The sequence below is a fragment of the Lolium perenne genome, chromosome 1 (assembly GCF_019359855.2).
Source record: "Lolium perenne isolate Kyuss_39 chromosome 1, Kyuss_2.0, whole genome shotgun sequence".
Classification (NCBI taxonomy): Eukaryota; Viridiplantae; Streptophyta; class Magnoliopsida; order Poales; family Poaceae; genus Lolium; species Lolium perenne.
Genome location: NC_067244.2, coordinates 48682192 through 48697873, shown reverse-complemented (window position 1 = coordinate 48697873; position 15682 = coordinate 48682192).

Here is a 15682-nt window from a genome sequence, read left to right as displayed (position 1 = left end):
CCTCTTGGCCTTGAGCTTCTAGTCGTGTTCCCATCCAAAAAATTCTTGGCGGCGAGTGCCATGTGTTCATGGTTGTTGGTCTTGAGATCATCCGGACCCCACTCCATGGGATCCTCATCACTTTCACTTGCTTCATGCTCCCTCATCTTCAATGCGAGGTTGGGCTTGCGGGTGTTGTGAGCACGTGCAACAAGATCCTCTGCATTCTTCTTGAAGATATCCAAAACGATGACTTTGCTAAGGACTTCATCGGATGTCATGGCGCGGAAGGAGGAATTTTGGCAGATGGCCGTCAACTAGACTTCCTCATAAGGGAGGAGAGCGTTGTAGAACTTTCTTTTGATCCAATGGTCATCCACAAAAGTTGCTCCAAGATCTTGCATTTGCACGGCAAGAGCGATGAGGCGTCGGTACATATCTTCGGGAGATTCTCCTTCAATCATGACAAAGTTGTCGACCATGTTGTTCACTTCATCAAAATGAGAGCTTTGAATGCTCTCATTTCCGAGGAAGAGCTTGTCGAGTTTATCCCTTGCTTCTTTGGCGGTCATGAGAGAGCGGATGTGAGCGCAGTCGTTGGGTGTGACGGCCATGTGGATCATGTTGATGGCGGTGGCGTTGAGTTGGTCATCCACCACTTCTCTTCTTGTAAATTTTCTTGGGTATTGTGGTGAGTAACCTTCCTCAATGAAGCGCCATAGCTCGGTGGAAGCGCTGCGCACAAGAGAACGCATTAAGAATTGTCAATTTTCAAAGCTATTGGATTCAAGTAGCGGTGGTGAACCATGAGACAAAATATGAGGCATTGGAATTGGAACATTTATGGTGTAATCACTTTGTGGTCGCACCGCATGATTACCTCCTAAATGTTCCGCAACCGGTGGTTCATCCTTCCCTTTTGATGAAGTGCCGATTTCCCCAAGCTCCTCCTCTTGAGGGACTTTAGTCGATTGAGCGACAAAGCCAACAAGAGGAAATGGATTAGCTTTTGGTGGGGGGACCTCGGCACTTGCCTTAGGATCTAGTGCGGGGTTTGATTTTGGAGCAACCAACTCCATCATCATAGCCTTCATTTGGCTTAGGATGGATAACTCCAATTTCTTGAGGTCATCCAACATAGTCGTTGTCCTATCGGTGTTTGATGGTGGAGGTGGTTGCTCACCGGGAAGGGTCCCATTCCCAAGCGCCTCTTGTTCGTCTATTTCTTAGGCGGTAAAGCCCAAGCAAGAAAACCTTGCTCTGATACCAATTGAATGGATCATTAGCGAACAAGAGGGTGTGGGGTGAATGGTCGCTAAACAAAATTTTATAGCTTTTTCAATTTTAGGCGCGGTGCGGAAGTAAAGGTGGCAACTTTGATGATAAGGGTGATCCTAGTATGAGCCTATGCGATGCAACGAGTAAATGAACCGACAAGATAGTAAGAGAGAGGGAGCGGGACAACCGGGGTAGCGGAGACGAGGCGAGGTTTGTTTCCCGCAGTTCCTCCCACAAAAGGGAGTACATCTGCGTTGAGGAGGTGTGAACCACAAAGGCTCAACGGCCACACATGCCTCACCTTGTTCCTCGAGGAAGCCCCACGAAGGAGCTTCCCCTTCTCCACTAAGTAGCCGGTCGAGGCGGCGGTTCCTTCACAAGGTTGGGGCGAGCTCCACAAACACTAGAGGCTCCGAACACCCTACGGGGCTAGCACAACTCCAAGCTAGCCTCCATAGGAGCTCTTCTTCCAAGATCCCACCATAGGAACCCTAATTCCAAGATCCACCAAGGACTAGATGATATTGGTGAAAACTCTCTTGGTAGAACTATAGATCGGGGTCTCCTCCACCACTCCTCAAAGTTTGGGCAAGATTGGTTGGATGGGGAGGGAGATCCTCAAGGTTTTGAGCTCAGCAACAATGGAGGAGAGTGAGAAGAGTTGAAACGAGCTGGGGAAGAAGGGCCCCTTTTATAGGGCTCCCCAAATCCAACCGTTACGTCCAATTTCCGCACGACCGGTACTACCGCTTTGGGAAGCCGTAGTACCGCTCTGGATTCGAAATCAGCTCACAGATCTTCCACATGGGGCTCAAAGCGGTACTACCGCTGCCGGTACCGCTGAGGTACCGGTAGGGCCTCTGCGAGCCCCGGACTCCCTCTCGGTACCATTGCGGTACCAAGGCGGTAGTGCCGTAGTTTGTAGTTACGGTACCAAAGCGGCACCCTTGACAGAAATACCGCTTGGGAGCGGTACTTCCGGTCGAGGTACCGTAACACATACTGTGAGCTTTTCTCAGTGCAAAGCCTAGAGCGGTACTACTGACTGGTACCAATAGCGACAGCGGTACTACCTCTCTTGCTACTGGTAGTACCGGTCAAGCAGAAACTGATTTTTCCTCTTCCCCTCTCCAACCACGTCACCTCGCGACACACACACAAACCAGAAAAACCTATAAGCTACACTTGAGTCTTCCGATCTTGATGGGTTCAACGAGGGCACCGTGCACCTACAAATCTATAAAAAGCAAACTATGCACATGGTGAAATTTATTCTAGTATTGTTATCAAACACACAAAACACGAGGTATAGATTTTGCTCTTTCATCCTCCCTATCTCGCGGTAATTTCGCAAGGAGGGACGGACTTTAAACCGGGTTATCATCCTAGCGTCCATCTGCAGGGAGAGTCTCATCCTACCTAACAACATATAGCCAAAGGAGGAATCATTCCCCCGTTGGTCAACATTTTTATAATATGAAAATCATATTGATAATTACGTACATGAATTTTTAGTCCTGATGTAGTATTATTGCAAGTTGAAAGTAGACATTACCAAACGTGAATCTGAAATTTTATTCTTGGTAATAACTGTGAGGTCTTAGGACTGTGTCTTGATTAACGAATTTTTAGTTAAGTGTTGCTCTATTACCTTTTATGCTTTCTCATTAGGCTATATCCTGACTGGATATTTGTTGCATGTTTTCTTTTGGTAAGAACTGAGAGGTCTTAGTATATTTCATATTTATAGATTTATGGTTAAGGCTTTAGACTGCAATATTTTTGAAAATCCTGAGTAAATGTCCATGGAATTTCGTGTAGTTCAGCGGCCAATTGCTCCACTCCTGGTGCTGACCTGGATGTGTAGGACATAATCGATGCACCGCAACCGGACAATTTTAGTACCTTACATTTGTCTTTAATCGTCTAAATGGAATTTTTAGATCGGAGGCCTTGTTTGATACAGATATTGAAGTTCACGTGCTCAAATTTGTAATCTGAAAACATCACTGAGTGCAAATGTAGTTCTGTCAGCTTGTTGATTTCTTGATCGGTGCTTGGCAAGTGCCTGTGGACATTCTTTACTTAGCTGATGGTATGTTTAATTTGCAGGACTTCTGCGAGGGCGGATGTGATAATGTAAATTTTGGAGATTGATGGTGTTGTCCTTGCACATGAAGGAAGCGGTTCTTGTGGTTGAACGCAGTGCTGTTAAGAAGTACATAATGATCTGTGGACATCGATTCTACTTCAACGTAATTGTGGTGTAATGGTTTCACGTTATAATTAGACAGGACATGACTTTTGGATTAACCATGGCTCCTCTGCCTACTCAACTACTAGTGAGCACTCAACTATTTTGATATATACATGTACATTTAAATTTAAAACACTACTGCAAGCTGAGAGCTTTCTTATTATTAGTTTCTTTTTTGGTTAATTTCATAAAATTTATCTAGGACTGTTGAGATGAATATATTTTATGTCACTCCAACCAGTTTTCGACTTTTCGTATAGATTACAACAACACCATATGAAGAAGTTGATTACCAAAACACAAAGAAGAATGGCTCCATTTGTTCACTGCTTGGTATTGGTTTTCTCATTAGAACACAGATGGGAGGTTATATGGTGTTGTGTAGATTTGTCACTTTGAAAGTGAGAGGAAGCATTGCCCCAGTTGTAGTTCGTGTGTCAAGATAGCTTGTTGTATTTTTTTTGGCAACAAATACCATTGCAAAACCATGAATTTCTCCAAGTTATTTTACTACCTTCTTAGTTAAGTGTGAAATAAATGTTGCTCTATGATAGCAAAATGTTACTACATGTGGCCCAAATTACTTGATGCGGAGCAGAGGCAAAGCAAAGGCCAATCAACCTCATAGTCCACGGCGAGTAAATGGGGCCAGAGGGAATATAACATCTTAGATAATAAACCATAATAAGTATCAACGATTTAATTTAATGTTATTTAAATTTGAACAAAAGTCGAACAATTATTATATCGAAGGGAGTAACAAACATAACATGAAAAATAATATCATGAAATTCCTAAAGCGCCATAGCAAAGTGTACGAAGTCCTCCTCATTTTTAACCACAATGACCATAATAAAGAACGGTGTGGCAAGACGTGCTAGGTAGATGCATATTCATACCACAAACGGGTGACGAACACAGTGTCGTACCGTAAAAGTTGTGCTCACGTAGGGCTTTTGAGTGTAGCATTTTTGGTCCCTCAATTTTGTAGAGTAACCAAGGGTCACTTATTTTGAGCTTCTAGACCTACTTCTAGGTATCAAACAGCGAAAGCCCAAAAGAAGTGTGTCTTATTTCAACCGGGGAGCTAAGAGCATCTGAAACACAAACACTATAATAGCGCGCGCTAAATGGCTTTACAGTGCTGTTTTAGGCTTTGACGCGCGCTAAAACTCAACGCTCCACCGGATGCTCTATCTTTCAGGCGCGGTAAAACAACACTCCACCTGTGGTGACCCGGCATACCACTGCATGGTGTAGTATGCAAGTCTGACATAACACCAATGAAACACTGTTCCACTAGTATTACATCGCTCAGAATGGTACAACAAAAACATATGCGGGTCCAAGGTATGTCTATAGAATTACATACAGACTCTGTTACAGAAGATCAACACAGCCTCCTGCATTACAATGAGGTAAGACTGCAAGTAAACTCCAGAAGAACGACTCGTAGTCTAATCCTATCACGAACTCTGTCTAAAGAGTTACTTAACTGGATAAAGAGGTTATGAATGGATTCCAGCTAAATAGGAGCTAGGTTTAGGAAATTAGTTTCTTTCTATTGCTAATCTAGGTTTTATCCTTGTTGGATGTGGTGTTTGACTTTTCTTACAGGTTCTGTCCCTTGAAGTAGTTGTTGACTCATCGGTCTTCGAGTTGCACTGTAGATCCTCCTTCGATACCTCCATATCTAAGCAGGGGATTTAAGAGTGGGATGAGTACGAGCGTACTCAACAAGTTCATTATAGAAAAGAGGTGTTTAATGCACTAGCTACTGCATTAGACCAGAAAGTCTAATACCAATACAGGTTTTCATAATCATTTCTTTAAAAGGTTGCTTTTATTCAGAAGAACTATGCCGTCAGCCTTCACCGGTTTACTAGAACTTCATGGAGTTCCTTTCCGGCAGCGTTCGCAGTTCCATATCCCGGAACAGGGAGTGACAGGTCACGATTCATTACACTCTGCAGAGGTGTGTTGCTTTACCCATAAGAGATCTTAACCTTGTTGCCAACCGAGCACGTTACCCGTCCACACTTCCGTGGTGTGAGGCCCGGTATAAGGTCCTAGCCAAGTTATACTCCTCCGCTACCTCGCACACCCACCCTTTGTTGCAATCCCCGACCCTGGGTCCTCGCCGGTGCATACCTCTGTGGATAGCCCCCGACCATGACGACAATTCAGGGCTATCTACCATAAATTCCTTCGCCGGTAGATGCAACCCATCATAGACCGCATTACCGTGGGGACTTTAACGGGGCCCCCACCTTACCGCTTGTCCTTAACTAGATCAAGTATCTACGGTAAGCGCATCCGTTGATGTACGAGAGGTGGAAGTACAACTGACTATTCCGTCCCACTCCAGATCTTATGGTTAACACGAGTTTTACGGCACAAAAATCACTGGACGACATTTGTTGTTTAATCCTAGATGGATATAAACCCTTGCAATGGAACCTCCACCATATCAACACATACCATGGTTCCATTGCCCACCACATAGTCATATTCATAGTTATGAAAATAGCATTTTTTGCTTTTTATGCAAGAGTGATAAGTATAGTACTTTGCAAGTAATTTGGTAAAAATACTCAAATGACATGAGCAAGCGATGAACTTGCCTTTCTTGACTGCAAGATTATGCAGACAAGGTCTTCGATACGCAATAACTCCAAATTCTGAAATAGCATCATCGTCCGGTAAGGACGATATTTAAAAGATTGACAAGGATGCAATAATGCATAAGTATGAGATGCAATCATTCTAAGCGTGACCTAACCCCGATGATTTAGGATTAGTGAGTTGTAATGATTAGTTCAAAGTGTGGTGCACTTTTAGAGTGATTCACAAACGAGTTTTTTATTAAGGGTTGGTTACTTTGTTTCATAAGAAAGTAATGCAATACATCATAACAATAATGTTAATAGCACACAACAATATGATTTGGTATAATCCTAACATGGAGTGAACAGTTGTGGGTTTTAGTACTATATGGCATGGTTAATGGTTACTTGTTATATTCTTCAAAAGAATAACTTTTGAAGAACATGTTCTTTAATAAAGAACAAGTATGACAATTGGGTTTGTGGGGTTCTATGGTTTCCTATGGTTCCAATTGGTTTCTGGAGTAAGTATTAGATGGATCACAACAATGTTGGATTCATCGACACCTAGGGCTTGTAAGGTTGAGTTAAGCCTAGGCATCCTAAGCAATTAATTATATATGGTTGCGATCAAGGTTGATTCATTTTGCTGGTAATAGCTAGCTAGGGTTTATAGATCCTATTAGGTACGGTGGATGAATACACTCTATTTTCTTCAAAAGGATAACTTTTGAAGAACACACTTCTTAAGTTATAAGATGTATCTCAATTAAGGTTGAGATTGTCTAGGTTTGCTATTGGATCCACTAAGTAAATAATGGTTGGTTCCTAAATAGGATGATTCCACTAAGTAATGTATAATATTTGGCATAGTTGCTATTGGAGTTCATCACAATGGTGTGATGCTAAGCATTGATAAACAAGGATGATGGTTTTGGCGGTAGGAGCTAGGGATTAGACTTGGTTGATCCTACTTGATCAACTAGGTTTTATTAGGATGAAATACTAATTTATTAGTGATGGGCTTCTATATCTTATGTGGACATAGATATGCACTTATTGGCTAATTATGGATCTATGAATGAAAACAAAGTATCATGATCACATGTTCTAACCTAGGGTTTAGGTTTAGAAGCAAATTAGGGTTCACACATAAAATAGTGGAGCACGGCCAGGTAAGTCTCTTCTCTCTTTTTCTTTTCTGTTTTATTTTATGTTTTCAATTTCATTTATTGAATTCAAATTTTGAATTCAATTCTGTTTGCAGATATTTGTAATTGTTTTAGTTTGGCAATTATCTCCTAAATAATAATTACAACTTGAGACATGCCCTTTTGATTTTTAATATAATGATATTTTCAATATACACAATATTTCAAATAGGTATGTTGATAATTATAATTTTCATTCTCTTTCTTTTAGAATTCCAAATATTTTGATAATACTTATAGTACTCTTTAATAATAGGTGATATGTTTACTTTACTTTATTTATCAAGAATTGATTAATGAATTTTGATTTGATGCTTAATTTCCTATTTTGAAATAGAATTTTAAAGGTGTGATTTCATGTGTCCTGAATTTTATAATTCAAGGAGGTGATCTAGTGGCATACTTTCATGTGCCCAAATATTTCTAATGACTTGATCTCTCATTTGAGAATGTTGGTCGCTCACACATGAATTTATGTGAACACTTATTTATTAAGATCTTGTAAGGGTTATCTTAATTCTATTTCAAAGTTAATACTAGTACTATATTTTAATAACACCTTGAAATACTTAGAGTAGGTATTACTCTCCTCATGGTTGGGTCTTGATTATAAAGATAAGTGGTTGATCACCACACATGGTTTTAATTATAGAATTTAGCAATAGGTGTTTCTTATGTTCAATGGTTGAAGCATAAGATTTAATTTGTGAGCAATTCTAGTGTTCTAATTATGTTCACCTAATGGCACATGGTTTGAATCTCAATTATGGCCTAGGTTTTAATTGTGATCACCCAAGTGATGCACAAACTAAGGTTGAGATGTAGTTTTGGGTTTTACTTGTGATCATCAAATAATTCACAAGTTAGTTTGAGATATGGCATAGGTTCTATATGTGACTTAACACCATATTACTATGGCTAGGGTTGCTCTTTCTCACCACTCATAGGATGATTCAATACAAGATCATTTGGATTGATATAGGGGCTGAACTATACAAGGTTTGTTTCTATTCAGTTGTTTCTCCAATTAATATATTGGAAATGGTTTAGGGTTGCTAGTACTACCCCTATGATTTTAGGTGCTGGATTATATCTGCTTAACCCATTAAGGTTTAACTGATAATTATCTATCTCCAAAGCATGGTCATGGATTAGACATGATCAACTTGGTTCTTAATACCTCTACTACAAGTTCTTAGGTTTATGATCATTACTCAATTTATAATGATCAATGTTTATCTTCCTAAGGTATTGTTCATAAAATGGTTTCTCATTTCTAAGGTCAAGTATTGCCTTGATCAACTAGGTATAATGCTTATTTGATAATTTCATGGGTGGACATGGCTATGGTTGTCTCAATGGATTATATCCCAGGAGAATGCCTGAGATAATTACTTAGTGTTCTTTCCAAGGAATGATGGTATAATCATGTGGGTATATGGATAGTTCTCTCCCTCAAATCCAAGTGTTGCCTCAACTAACTTGAGTGTAACACCATGGCTTGAGCTCTCTCATATAGGAGTAGTTATTCTAGGGTTTAGGGTGTACTCCTAATATCTCCTTAGGTATTGATACGTCTCCGACGTATCGATAATTTCTTATGTTCCATGCCACATTATTGATGATATCTACATGTTTTATGCACACTTTATGTCATATTCATGCATTTTCTGGAACTAACCTATTAACAAGATGCCGAAGTGCCAGTTGCTGTTTTCTGTTGTTTTTGGTTTCAGAAATCCTAGTAAAGAAATATTCTCGGAATTGGACGAAATCAACGCCCAGGTTCCTATTTTGCCCGGAAGCATCCAGAACACACGAGAACCGCCAGAGAGGGGGCACAGGCCCACCAAACCCTAGGCCGGCGCGACCAAGGGGGGCCCGCGCCCCCCTATAGTGTGGCCACCCCTTCGACCCTCTGACGCCGCCTCTTCGCCTATTTAAGCCTCCTCGACCTAAAACCTCGATACGAAAAAGCCACGGTACGAGAAACCATCCAGAGCCGCCGCCATCGCGAAGCCAAGATGCGGGGACAGAGTCTGTTCCGGCACGCCGCCGGAATGGGGAAGTGCCCCCGGAAGGCTCCTCCATCGACACCGCTGCCATCTCCACCGCCATCTTCATCACCGCTGCTGTCTCCCATGAGGAGGGAGTAGTTCTCCATCGAGGCTCGGGGCTGTACCAGTAGCTATGTGGTTCATCTCTCTCCTATGTACTTCAATACAATAATCTCATGAGCTGCCTTACATGATTGAGATTCATATGATGATGCTTGTAATCTAGATGTCGTTATGCTAGTCAAGTGGATTTTACTTATGTGATCTCCGGAGACTCCTTGTCCCACGTGTGTAAAGGTGACAGTGTGTGCACCGTGTGGGTCTCTTAGGCTATATTTCACAGAATACTTATTCACTGTTATGAATGGCATAGTGAAGTGCTTATTTATATCTCTTTATGATTGCAATGTGTTTTGTATCACAATTTATCTATGTGCTACTCTAGTAATGTTATTAAAGTAGTTTTACTCCTCCTGCACGGTGTAATGGTGACAGTGTGTGCATCCGTGTTAGTACTTGGCGTAGGCTATGATTATGATCTCTTGTAGATTATGAAGTTAACTATTGCTATGATAGTATTGATGTGATCTATTCCTCCTTTCTTAGCATGAAGGTGACAGTGTGCATGCTATGTTAGTACTTGGTTTAGTCTTATTGATCTTTCATGCACTCTAAGGTTATTTAAATATGAACATTGAATTGTGGAGCTTGTTAACTCCGGCATTGAGGGTTCGTGTAATCCTACGCAATGTGTTCATCATCCAATAAGAGTGTAGAGTATGCATTTATCTATTCTGTTATGTGATCAAAGTTGAGAGTGTCCACTAGTGAAAGTCTAATCCCTAGGCCTTGTTCCTAAATACTGAAATCACTGCTTGTTTACTGTTTTACTGCGTTACTACTGCTTGTTTACTGTCCTGGGCAAAGAACTTTTCTGGTGCCATTGCTACCGCTACTATATATTCATACCACCTGTATTTCACTATCTCTTCGCCGAACTAGTGCACCTATTAGGTGTGTTGGGGACACAAGAGACTTCTTGCTTTGTGGTTGCAGGGTTGCATGAGAGGGATATCTTTGACCTCTTCCTCCCTGAGTTCGATAAACCTTGGGTGATCCACTTAAGGGAAACTTGCTGCTGTTCTACAAACCTCTGCTCTTGGAGGCCTAACACTGTCTACAGGAAAAGGAGGGGGCGTAGACATCAAGCTATTTTCTGGCGCCGTTGCCGGGGAGGAAAGGTAAAAGGTACTCACACTCCGGATCTCGGCTACTAAGCTATTTTCGCCGTTGTAAGTACTCGAAGCTATTTCCTTTAGATCCTGCAATTGCAACTTTTTGTTTCTTGTTTACACTAGTTTGGCATAATGGACAAGAATGAGCTTCTTATGCTATTTCCTGATTTAAAACATGGATTGTTTGATGCGAAAATTAAAAAACCTATGGAATCTTATTTGCATGCTGGTAGCAATATTAGTATGAATGCTTTGAACACCATTGTTGATAATGATATAGAAAATTCTAAGCTTGGGGAAGCTGGTTTTGATGAGCATGATCTTTTTAGTCCACCAAGCATTGAGGAGAAAATTTTCTTTGATGATACTTTGCCTCCTATTTATGATGATTATAATGATAGTAGTCTTTTGGTACCACCTGTTATGGAGGATAAATTTGATTATGATTACAATATGCCTCCTATATTTGATGATAGCTACTTTGTTGAATTTGCTCCCACTATTACTAATAAAATTGATTATGCTTATGTGGAGAGTAATTATTTTATGCATGAGACTCATTATAAGAATGCTTTATGTGATAGTTATATTGTTGAGTTTGCTCATGTTGCTACTGAAAGTTATTATGAGAGAGGAAAATATGGTTGTAGAAATTTTCATGTTACTAAAATACCTCTCTATGTGCTGAAATTTTTGAAGCTACACTTGTTTTATCTTCCTATGCTTGTTACTTTGCTCTTCATGAACTTGTTTATTTACAAGATTCCTATGCATAGGAAGCATGTTAGACTTAAACGTGTTTTGAATTTGCCTCTTGATGCTCTCTTTTGCTTCAAATATTATTTCTTGCGAGTGCATCATTAAAACTGCTGAGCCCATCTTAATGGCTATAAAGAAAAGAACTTCTTGGGAGATAACCCATGTGTTATTTTGCTACAGTACTTTGTTTTATATTTGTGTCTTGGAAGTTGTTTACTACTGTAGCAACCTCTCCTTATCTTAGTTTTGTGTTTTGTTGTGCCAAGTGAAGCCTCTAATCGAAGGTTGATACTAGATTTGGATTTCTGCGCAGAAACAGATTTCTATCTGTCACGAATCTGGGCTGTTTTCTCTGTAGGTAACTCAGAAAAATATGCCAATTTACGTGCGTGTTCCTCAGATATGTACGCAACTTTCATTAGTTTTGAGTTTTCTGATCTGAGCAACGGAAGTATTTATTAAAAATTCGTCTTTACGGACTGTTCTGTTTTGACAGATTCTGCCTTTTATTTCGCATTGCTTCTTTCGCTGTGTTGGGTGGATTTCTTTGTTCCATTACCTTCCAGTAGCTTTGAGCAATGTCCAGAAGTGTTAAGAATGATTGTGTCACCTCTGAACATGTGAGTTTTTGATTATGTACTAACCCCTCTAATGAAGTTTATGAGAAGTTTGGTGTGAAGGAAGTTTTCAAGGGTCAAGAGAGGAGGATGATATACTATGATCAAGAAGAGTGAAAGCTCTAAGCTTGGGGATGCCCCGGTGGTTCACCCCTGCATATTCTAAGAAGACTCAAGCGTCTAAGCTTGGGGATGCCCAAGGCATCCCCTTCTTCATCGACAACATTATCAGGTTCCTCCCTTGAAACTATATTTTTATTCGGTCACATCTTATGTACTTTACTTGGAGCGTCTGTATGTTTCTTGTTTTTGTTTTTGTTTGAATAAATGCTTGTGTGGGGGAGAGACACGCTCCGCTGTAGCATATGGACAAGTATGTCCTTAGGCTTTACTCATAGTATTCATGGCGAAGTTTCTTCTTCGTTAAATTGTTATATGGTTGGAATTGGAAAATGATACATGTAGTAATTGCTATAATGTTTTGGGTAATGTGATACTTGGCAATTGTTGTGCTCATGTTTAAGCTCTTGCATCATATACCTTGCACCCATTAATGAAGAAATACATAGAGCATGCTAAAATTTGGTTTGCATATTTGGTCTCTCTAAGGTCTAGATAATTTCTAGTATTGAGTTTGAACAACAAGGAAGACGGTGTAGAGTCTTATAATGTTTACAATGTGTCTTTTATGTAAGTTTTGCTGCACCGGTTCATCCTTGTGTTTGCTTCAAATAGCCTTGCTAGCCTAAACCTTGTATCGAGAGGGGATACTTCTCATGCATCCAAATACTTGAGCCAACCACTATACCATTTGTGTCCACCATACCTACCTACTACATGGTATTTCTCCGCCATTCCAAAGTAAATTGCTTGAGTGCTACCTTTAAATTTCCATTCTTCACCTTTACAATATATAGCTCATGGGACAAATAGCTTAAAAACTATCGTGGTATTGAATATGTACTTATGCACTTTATCTCTTATTAAGTTGCTTGTTGTGCGATAACCATGTTCACTGGGGACGCCATCAACTATTCTTTGTTGAATTTCATGTGAGTTGCTATGCATGTTCGTCTTGTCTGAAGTAAGAGCGATCTACCACCTTATGGTTAAGCATGCATATTGTTAGAGAAGAACATTGGGCCGCTAACTAAAGCCATGATCCATGGTGGAAGTTTCAGTTTTGGACAAATATCCTCAATCTCATATAAGAAAATTAATTGTTGCTACATGCTTATGCATTAAAGAGGAGTCCATTATCTGTTGTCTATGTTGTCCCGGTATGGATGTCTAAGTTGAGAATAATCAATAGCGAGAGATCCAATGCGAGCTTTCTCCTTAGACCTTTGTACAGGCGGCATAGAGGTACCCCTTTGTGACACTTGGTTAAAACATGTGCATTGCGATGATCCCGGTAGTCCAAGCTAATTAGGACAAGGTGCGGGCACTATTAGTATACTATGCATGAGGCTTGCAACTTGTAAGAGATAATTTACATGATACATATGCTTTATTACTACCGTTGACAAAATTGTTTCTTGTTTTAAAAATCAAAGCTCTAGCACAAATATAGCAATCGATGCTTTCCTCTTTGAAGGACCATTCTTTTACTTTTATGTTGAGTCAGTTCACCTATTTCTCTCCATCTCAAGAAGCAAACACTTGTGTGAACTGTGCATTGATTCCTACATACTTGCATATTGCATTTGTTATATTACTCTATGTTGACAACTATCCATGAGATATACTTGTTACAAGTTGAAAGCAACCGCTGAAACTTAATCTTCCATTGTGTTGCTTCAATGCCTTTACTTTGAATTATTGCTTTATGAGTTAACTCTTATGCAAGACTTATTGATGCTTGTCTTGAAGTACTATTCATGAAAAGTCTTTGCTATATGATTCACTTGTTTACTCATGTCATTTACATTGTTTTGATCGCTGCATTCACTACATATGCTTTACAAATAGTATGATCAAGGTTATGATGGCATGTCACTCCATAAATTATCTTTGTTTATCGTTTACCTGCTCGGGACGAGCAGAAACTAAGCTTGGGGATGCTGATACGTCTCCGGCGTATCGATAATTTCTTATGTTCCATGCCACATTATTGATGATATCTACATGTTTTATGCACACTTTATGTCATATTCGTGCATTTTCTGGAACTAACCTATTAACAAGATGCCGAAGTGCCGATTCTTTGTTTCTGCTGTTTTTGGTTTCAGAAATCCTAGTAAAGAAATATTCTCGGAATTGGACGAAATCAACGCCCAGGTTCCTATTTTGCCCGGAAGCATCCAGAACACACGAGAACCGCCAGAGAGGGGGCACAGGCCCACCAAACCCTAGGCCGACGCGGGCAAGGGGGGGCCCGCGCCCCCCTATAGTGTGGCCACCCCTTCGACCCTCTGACGCCGCCTCTTCGCCTATTTAAGCCTCCTCGACCTAAAACGTCGATACGAAAAAGCCACGGTACGAGAAACCTTCCAGAGCCGCCGCCATCGCGAAGCCAAGATCTGGGGGACAGGAGTCTCTGTTCTGGCACGCCGCCGGAACGGGGAAGTGCCCCCGGAAGGCTCCTCCATCGACACCGCTGCCATCTCCACCGCCATCTTCATCACCGCTGCTGTCTTCCATGAGGAGGGAGTAGTTCTCCATCGAGGCTCGGGGCTGTACCGGTAGCTATGTGGTTCATCTCTCTCCTATGTACTTCAATACAATAATTTCATGAGCTGCCTTACATGATTGAGATTCATATGATGATGCTTGTAATCTAGATGTCGTTATGCTAGTCAAGTGAATTTTACTTATGTGATCTCCGGAGACTCCTTGTCCCACGTGTGTAAAGGTGACAGTGTGTGCACCGTGTGGTTCTCTTAGGCTATATTTCACAGAATACTTATTCACTGTTATGAATGGCATAGTGAAGTGCTTATTTATATCTCTTTATGATTGCAATGTGTTTTGTATCACAATTTATCTATGTGCTACTCTAGTAATGTTATTAAAGTAGTTTTACTCCTCCTGCACGGTGTAATGGTGACAGTGTGTGCATCCGTGTTAGTACTTGGCGTAGGCTATGATTATGATCTCTTGTAGATTATGAAGTTAACTATTGCTATGATAGTATTGATGTGATCTATTCCTCCTTTCTTAGCATGAAGGTGACAGTGTGCATGCTATGTTAGTACTTGGTTTAGTCTTATTGATCTTTCATGCACTCTAAGGTTATTTAAATATGAACATTGAATTGTGGAGCTTGTTAACTCCGGCATTGAGGGTTCGTGTAATCCTACGCAATGTGTTCATCATCCAACAAGAGTGTAGAGTATGCATTTATCTATTCTGTTATGTGATCAAAGTTGAGAGTGTCCACTAGTGAAAGTCTAATCCCTAGGCTTTGTTCCTAAATACTGAAATCACTGCTTGTTTACTGTTTTACTGCGTTACTACTGCTTGTTTACTGTCCTGGGCAAAGCACTTTTCTGGTGCCATTGCTACCGCTACTATATATTCATACCACCTGTATTTCACTATCTCTTCGCCGAACTAGTGCACCTATTAGGTGTGTTGGGGACACAAGAGACTTCTTTCTTTGTGGTTGCAGGGTTGCATGAGAGGGATATCTTTGACCTCTTCCTCCCTGAGTTCGATAAACCTTGGGTGATCCACTTAAG